Source organism: Catharus ustulatus, chromosome 10, assembly GCF_009819885.2.
Source record: "Catharus ustulatus isolate bCatUst1 chromosome 10, bCatUst1.pri.v2, whole genome shotgun sequence".
NCBI classification, from domain to species: domain Eukaryota; kingdom Metazoa; phylum Chordata; class Aves; order Passeriformes; family Turdidae; genus Catharus; species Catharus ustulatus.
The window spans coordinates 13,847,559-13,854,447 of record NC_046230.1 but is presented as its reverse complement, the minus strand read 5'-3'; the positions used below and the strand labels follow the sequence as shown (position 1 = coordinate 13,854,447).

Genomic DNA, 6,889 nt, shown 5'->3' with positions numbered 1-6,889 from the left:
TGTGAACACAGGCTGATCTGATGCCATGCAGGTCAGGTCAGCGTGTGTGTTCAGCCGGCACCGATTCCCGCGCTCGGTGCTGCCCTGTTTAGTTTGTGGCTTCCCAAGACCGTATTTTTGGTTGCTGTTTTACTATTTAATTCGGCTTGATTTGGTTATTATCTATAACAGTAGCTTGGGATGTTTTTTTTTGAAGAAAAAATACAGAAAAAGAACAAACCCCAGGAAAACCCCGGAGAAACCGAAAAAGATAAAAAAAAAAAGGTAAGTTGTCCGAAATAACAAGGGACAGCCCGCTGGGTTAAATGATAGAATACGGGGAGGGGAGTCCCGATAAGAGAAATAAGTCTAAAGAAAAATGAATCCATTATTGCATAGAGATTTGGAGAAGAGGGGGGGACAGCTGCGGGTCCCCTGTGCCCTCCACTTCCAGAGCGGGGGGGGCGGGCAGTAAAGGCAATTTATTTAATTCGGCTTGATTTGGTTATTATCTATAACAGCCAATGAATGAGAAGTAAAAACTAGATTTTTTTTTTAGGTTTTTTTTTTTGTATGTGTGTGTTAGCCTATACAGTTGAGAGAGAGTTTATTGGAAGATGATAGAGGATATTATAATATCCTTCTAGTACACTTTATTATTTTATATAATCAGTATATGACGAAAATAATGCATTTTAATTGTATATATACATTTAGTTTTAGTTCCAGTGAAGTATAGATTGTGACTGTGCTCTTTAATAAATAATAGTATTTATATTTGGTTTTAATTCAGTATTTTATTTTTTGGTGGTATATAGTGTGTTGTTTTATTTTTTGGTGTTATTGACTGTGTGCAATTTTGGGTTTGAATGAAGGTTACTTTATGGATGGCTTTGTATTTGAGGTAGGATGAATTGAAGTAGCTTTTTAAAATAGACTTTTGATATGTGTGATGGGGATTTTGGGTAGGACTGGCTCTGCTGGTGGAGTTTTGGTTGTGAATTTATTAGACGGCTTTTGTTAGATGCAGTTTTTAATATTTGAAAGGGTTTTTTAAATGTAGTGCTTTTAAGATGGTTTTCCATAATATAATGTATAGTTTTGTTTTGTTTTGTTTATACATGGTGTATGATAAGGTCTTAGTTTTGGTATTGATAAGATTTTCTTTGAATTGTGTTTTACTGGTTTTTTTTTGGTGGGGTGTTGTTTTTAAAGGATATGTTTATAAGGTTTACGATGGTGTTATGGGCTGTAGCATAAGGCGGAGGATGGGTTTTTATTGTTTTGTGACAGTTTTTATTATTGTGAGTATGTAGCGGTTGTTTTGGTGGGTTTGAGGTCATGTCATAGCTAATTTATTAGGCTTTTTAAAATAATATAATTGGAACATTATATATGGGGTGTTATTGTATGTTTATGTTGGTTTATTATTATATCATAGGGGTTTTATTTATTTGGTTTGTTTGATTGTAATACATGTTTTATAGTTATGGATAATTTGGGAGATACTCTATGGTTAAATTTATCTTTTGATTTTGTGTGTATTTATCAGTGGTATTTTTGTTTTGATGGTTTGAGGCATAACGAGTTCATTGAGTTAGGAGTAATTTTAGTTTTGTGTTGTTAAGTTAGGTTTATTTGTGCTATTTTTATTTTTGTAGTTTAATTGATTGATTGGCTGTTTTGGTGTCTTTTATTAGTTTTATTTTAGGGAACATGGATACTTACAGGGTGGATTTTTAAAGTAGGGTTTTGGTTTGTTTTTAGGTCTTGTTTTATTTTTTTTTCCGTGATAGTGGTTTTTTTTATTTTCTAGTACTTTAGATTCTTTTAATGATGTTAATTATTTCATTTATTATATGAGGGACGTGTGATTTATGACTTTTTCCATGGGGGACATGTGATATTTCACTTATTACATAGGGGGACATGTTTTATATCACCTATTATATATAGGGTGAGCCATATATCGCTTTTTATATTTATTCTGTCCATGTGTGTCTGTTTCTGAGTGTCCGAGTGTGCATGAGTGTGACTGAGCGTTTCTGAGCGTGCACGTGTCCGGCTGTGTCTGTGTGTGCCGAGGTGTTTCCGAGTGTGTGTGAGAACAGAGCTGCAGAACACAGCACTGCCAGCACAGTACATTGATTTTTCCATAATGGGAAATACACGTTTGTGTCTGGGCTGTGAAGAGGTTCCTATGTTACCTGAATAATTGATTTTATAACAAACCTTGAACAGAAGCTCCTGCTCATATTCCACAGACTGATTAGCCTCACTGAATCTGAAAACTTTCAGTCCTTTAAAAAGGCTGCAAAAACAGTAACTGCCAGGGCCATATTTTAATGTTCTACAGGCTGCTTTAAGAAGCTGTACCACGCAGCTGCTAAAGGCTTGTTTCAGTTCTCTTGAAGCTACAAGGTATTTGTCATACTCTGTTAGAAACTCAGCTGTAAAGTGTCTGTAGGATAAAAGACGTTGCATCTTTGCTCGTTTATAGTTATGGATATAACTCAATTCTTTTGCTTAAAGCTGATTTTAATTGTCAGAAAATCTGATTTTCAGTTGATGAATCTGGGGATGCTTTTATAACTACTCTGCCTATGTGAGAGCTGCCTCAGCCTGGACGGGTGCGAGGATATCCAGCTGTTCCTTGGGGCTTGGAGCAGGGCAGGGTGCAGAGCTCACGGTAAGTCTTGTTTAAACACTTTTAATATCAAAATAAGTACAAACAGACTTTGCAGTAATAACATACAAAAGTCCATTGCAAGCCTAGGTACAAGCTGTCCTTATTAAAATCCACATTGATGGATGTTTTGTCTAACTACTCTGAGGACAGAATGTGTCCAAAGCTTTGTTAACCCCTTGTCTTCTGCTTGGTAGCCCAGGTCTCGGGGGCTGCGTGCTGGAGCAGGGAACCCGCGTGAGCACGAGCCAGAGATTGGGACATCGAACCAGGTAAGGATCGGTTTCTATTTAGTCATTGGTTTTGGTGGCTTTAATGTCACAGCTCCAGCGTTCCTTCAGACACTGTGTCCTGCGAGAGCAGTTCCAGTTCCTGAGCTGGGCAGGGTACAGTACAGAGCCTTTAGGAAATACATCCAAATAAGAGACTCTGCTGTTGCTGTAGTTTTCCTTCCTGTTTTCACCTGGGCTGGAAGGACGGGCATGGCCTGTATTTATCACATGAAAGTGATGTTCCTAAATTTCTCCAGAAGTTCTGATTAATATTATTACTCATTTTCTGGCAAAAACACGCTCATTTTGCCTTTTCCACGTTGTTTTCTGGTGCTGCCCCGGTTTTGGGGGTTGGGGGCTTTTTTTCCCTACTCTTTCTCGCTGTAGCATTTCTTGCCATTATCATGCTAAAGAAAGCTCCTCGGGCCGCACCCAGCTCGTAATGGCCCATCGATGAAGGTAATGGCCCATGGAGAAGGTAATGGCCCATGGACAAAGGAGGTGGCCGGGGCTGGGGATCGCTCTGTAGTCGGTGGGGGCCGGAGTGGGGGGAAGGCAATAATCGAGCAGCTGCGGTGAATCTCCGGGCATTCTTGGGAGATGGTGAGTGGTGAAATTATCAGGGTTTGGCTTGGATGCTACTGAGAGAATGCACCGATGCCTGGTTTTCTTTATTGTAGCTAAGAGACAACAACCCAGTGATGGCAGGAGTTTCCCAGATAATGGAACAGCTCTTCTCACCTGACCTGGATTCTAATACCTCGATCTCTGACAGATAAGTGCAGGGGTTCAACCCACAGTGGGGATGGGAATGAGTCTCTGGGTCTGGAATTGTCAGGGGGGTGGATTTTGGGAGTGCCAGGGATTGGTGGGGATCTCTGTGCGGTGATTGCTGGGCAGGCGGGGTCTCTGTGAGGGCCCCTCTGAGACCCCTCCTCAAATGCCCCCGTGTCTCTCCCCAGCATCCGTGGGACGCTGCACTCAGTGGATCAGGTGAGTGAGGGGTCCCGGGGGGGTCAATGGGGGTTTTCAGACCCCTCTGACCCCCCCCTTGCTCTCTCCCCAGTACCTGAACATCAAATTGATGGACATCAGCGTCATGGACCCCAAGAAGTACCCGCACATGGTGCGGGGTGGGGGGCTCGGGGGGTTTTTGGGGGGGTCTCAGTGGGATTTTGGGGGGAATTCGGGGGTCTCAGTGTGTTTTTGGAGTCTCACTGGGTTTTTTGGGGGCTGTTCAGGGGTCCCAACAGGATTTTTGGGATCCCAGTGGGTTTTGTGGGTCTCATTAAGTTTCTGGGGGCTGCTTGGGGATCTCAGTGTGTTTTTGGGTATCCCAGCGGAGTTTTAGGGGTCTCAGCAGATTTTTGGGAGTCTCACCTGGATTTTGGGGGTCTCACCAGGTTTTTTGGGGGCCGATTGGGGTCTCAGTGAGTTTTTGGGGCCTTTCTGGGGTCTCAGAGGTTTTTGGGCTCTCACCGAATTTTGGGGCCTGCTCGGGGGTCTCATTGAGTTTTTGGGGCCCTTTGGGGGTCTCAGTGGGATTTTGGGGGTCTCGAGGGTTTTTGGAGGGCCTCACCGAATTTTGGGGGCCCCTTGGGTGGTCTCTGTGGGATTTTGGGGGGAATTTGGGGGTCTCAGTGTGTTTTTGGGGGTCCCACCTGGTTTTTTAGGGGTCTCACTGGGTTTTTGGGGGTTGCTTGGGGGTCTCAGTGTGTTTTTGGGTATCCCAGCGGATTTTTAGGGTTTCAGCAGATTTTTGGGGGGTCTCACCCGGATTTTTGGGGTCTCACTGGATTATTTGGGGCCTCACTGAATTTTGGGGCCCCTTCAGGGGTCTCATTGAGTTTTTTGGAGCCCCCTTGGGAGGGGTCTCCCCCTGCCCAGCTGTCGGTCAAGAACCGCCTCATCCGCGGCTCCGTGGTTCACTACGTGGTTCCTGGCTGACCCCTCCCCAAATTCCGGGAGCCCCCTCCCCAAATTGGAATTTCCTCCCCCCCCCAAAGCCCCTCCCCACCCTGAGGGCCCGCTGGGCGCCGTGGCTGCAGCCCTGGGCGATGGTCTGGGGCTCAGCCATGCTCAGGAAGCCCCTGAGGTGCCCCCCGCCCCCCACGGGCACCGTGAAGTCCTGGGGAGGGGGTGTGTGGGGGGGTCAGGACCCCCAGAAACCCCCCCTGGAACTGCTGCAGACACCGAGGAGACCCCCCTTCCCCCAAAGACTCCCTTACAAAAAGACTCCCTTACAAAGCACCCCCAAAATTTTCCCCAAAGCCCCGACAAAATTTTTCCCCAAAGCCTCCCAAAATTTCCCCCAAATTTCCCCACAAAGTGCCCAAAATTTTTCCCCCAAAGCCCTCCCAAAGTGTCCCCAAATTCCTCCCAAAGTGCCCTAAATTTTTCCCCCAAAGCCCCCCCAAATTCCCCTAAACCCCCCAGGGCTCTTAACCCCAAAATTTCTTGGGGGTCTGAACCACCCCGAGCTCCCTCAAAGCCCCCTAAAACCCTCCAAATTCCCCAAGATTTCCCCACAAAGCCCCCCAAATTCCCCCAAGATCCCCCTAAATTTCCCCCAAACCCCCCAGAGCTTTGAACCCCAAAATTTCTTGGGGGTTTGAACCACCCAGAGCCCCCCCAAACTGCCCCCTAAGCCCCCCCAAATTGCCCCCAAATTCCCCACAAAATTCTTCAAAGCCCCCTGAATTTCCCCCAAGATCCCCCCAAACCCTCTGCAGGTCTGAACTCCCAAATTTCCTCCGAAATTCCCTCCAAACCCCACCCAGAGCCCCCCCAACCCCCCCAGGGGATCTGAGTCCCCCCAAACCCCCCGGGGGTCTCACCCTGACGGTGTCAGCCACGGCCTCAGCCCCTCGCAGCTTGGTCCAGGGCGAGATTCCCACAAAAAATTCCTGGCCTGGGGAGGGCAGGGGGCGGTTGGGACCCCCTGGAGGGTCAGGGGGGATTCCCGGGGGTCCCAGACTCACCGGTGAACAGAACGTCCCCCTGGTCCAGCGCCGCCCCCTCGTCCGTCACCGACAGCGCCCGGAGCTGGAGCTGCTCCAGCACCTCCCGGAGCCCCCCGAGCTCGGGGGGGGCAGGGGGTGACATGGGGGTCAGGGGGGGACATGGGGGGGGTCACGGAGGGGGACAGTGGGCACGACTCCCCAGAAACCACAGAGACCCCTGAACACACAGAGATCCTCCAGAGCCCCCCGAGCTGGGGGGGGATGGGGGGGGTCACCGAGGGAGGACACCGGGTTAGAGCCCCACCAAACCCACAGAGCCCCCCCCGGATCCACAGAGACGCCCCAGAGCCCCCCGAGCTGGGGAGGGGGACAGGGGGGTCATGAGGGGGTCACGGGGCGGGGGGACACCAGGCACGAACCCACCACAGAATCCACAGAGACCCCCCAGAGCCCCCCAGTGCACCCCAGCCACCCCTGAAATGTGAGATCCAAAACAAGGGGGGGAGGGAAGGGGGCGGGGCTCAGGGGATGTCAGAACCCCCCCCCAGCTCTCGGGACCCCCAAAATAACGCCCCCCAAATTCCAACCCCTCTCCCCATCCTCGGGGTCCCAAAGCAGCTCCAGGACCCACCCCGCCCCAATTCCAACCCCACCCAGGGTTTCCCTGCTGATCCCACCCCCCAAGCCCCCTCCCGATTCCCCCCGGGGGGAAACATCGCCCGCACCAGGGTGTGCGTGAAGTGCCCGAGGGGCTCGGACAAGGCCTGGACCCCTCGCCAAAAATGGGGACTTCTCCCAAAAAACGGGACCTTCCAAAAACGGGACCCTTCCCCACACGGGGCCCCCCTCGGCCGGGCGGGCAGTTTTGGGGTAAAACGCGGCAGTTTTGGGGCTGCCCTAGGAGGGTCTAAATGGGACAGGAGAAGGAGGAGGAGCGGGGAGGGGGATGGGGAAGAAGAAATGACGAAGCCTTTGACCCGCGGCGCCGC

The 6,889-nt window shown here is 49.4% G+C and overlaps 1 long non-coding RNA gene across 2 annotated transcripts; it reads left to right on the top strand.

Annotated features, from left to right (window-relative positions):
- Positions 1-223: 223 nt before the first annotated feature.
- Positions 224-4,080, top strand: LOC117000881. Of its 2 annotated transcripts, XR_004418866.1 has the most exons (4): positions 224-264; positions 2,545-2,668; positions 2,863-2,937; positions 3,618-4,080. It is a non-coding gene; the product is annotated as an uncharacterized LOC117000881 (long non-coding RNA). The 2 variants fall into 2 exon arrangements; XR_004418865.1 differs by lacking the exon at positions 224-264 and having other exon boundaries at positions 2,427-2,668.
- The last annotated feature ends 2,809 nt before the right edge of the window (positions 4,081-6,889 follow it).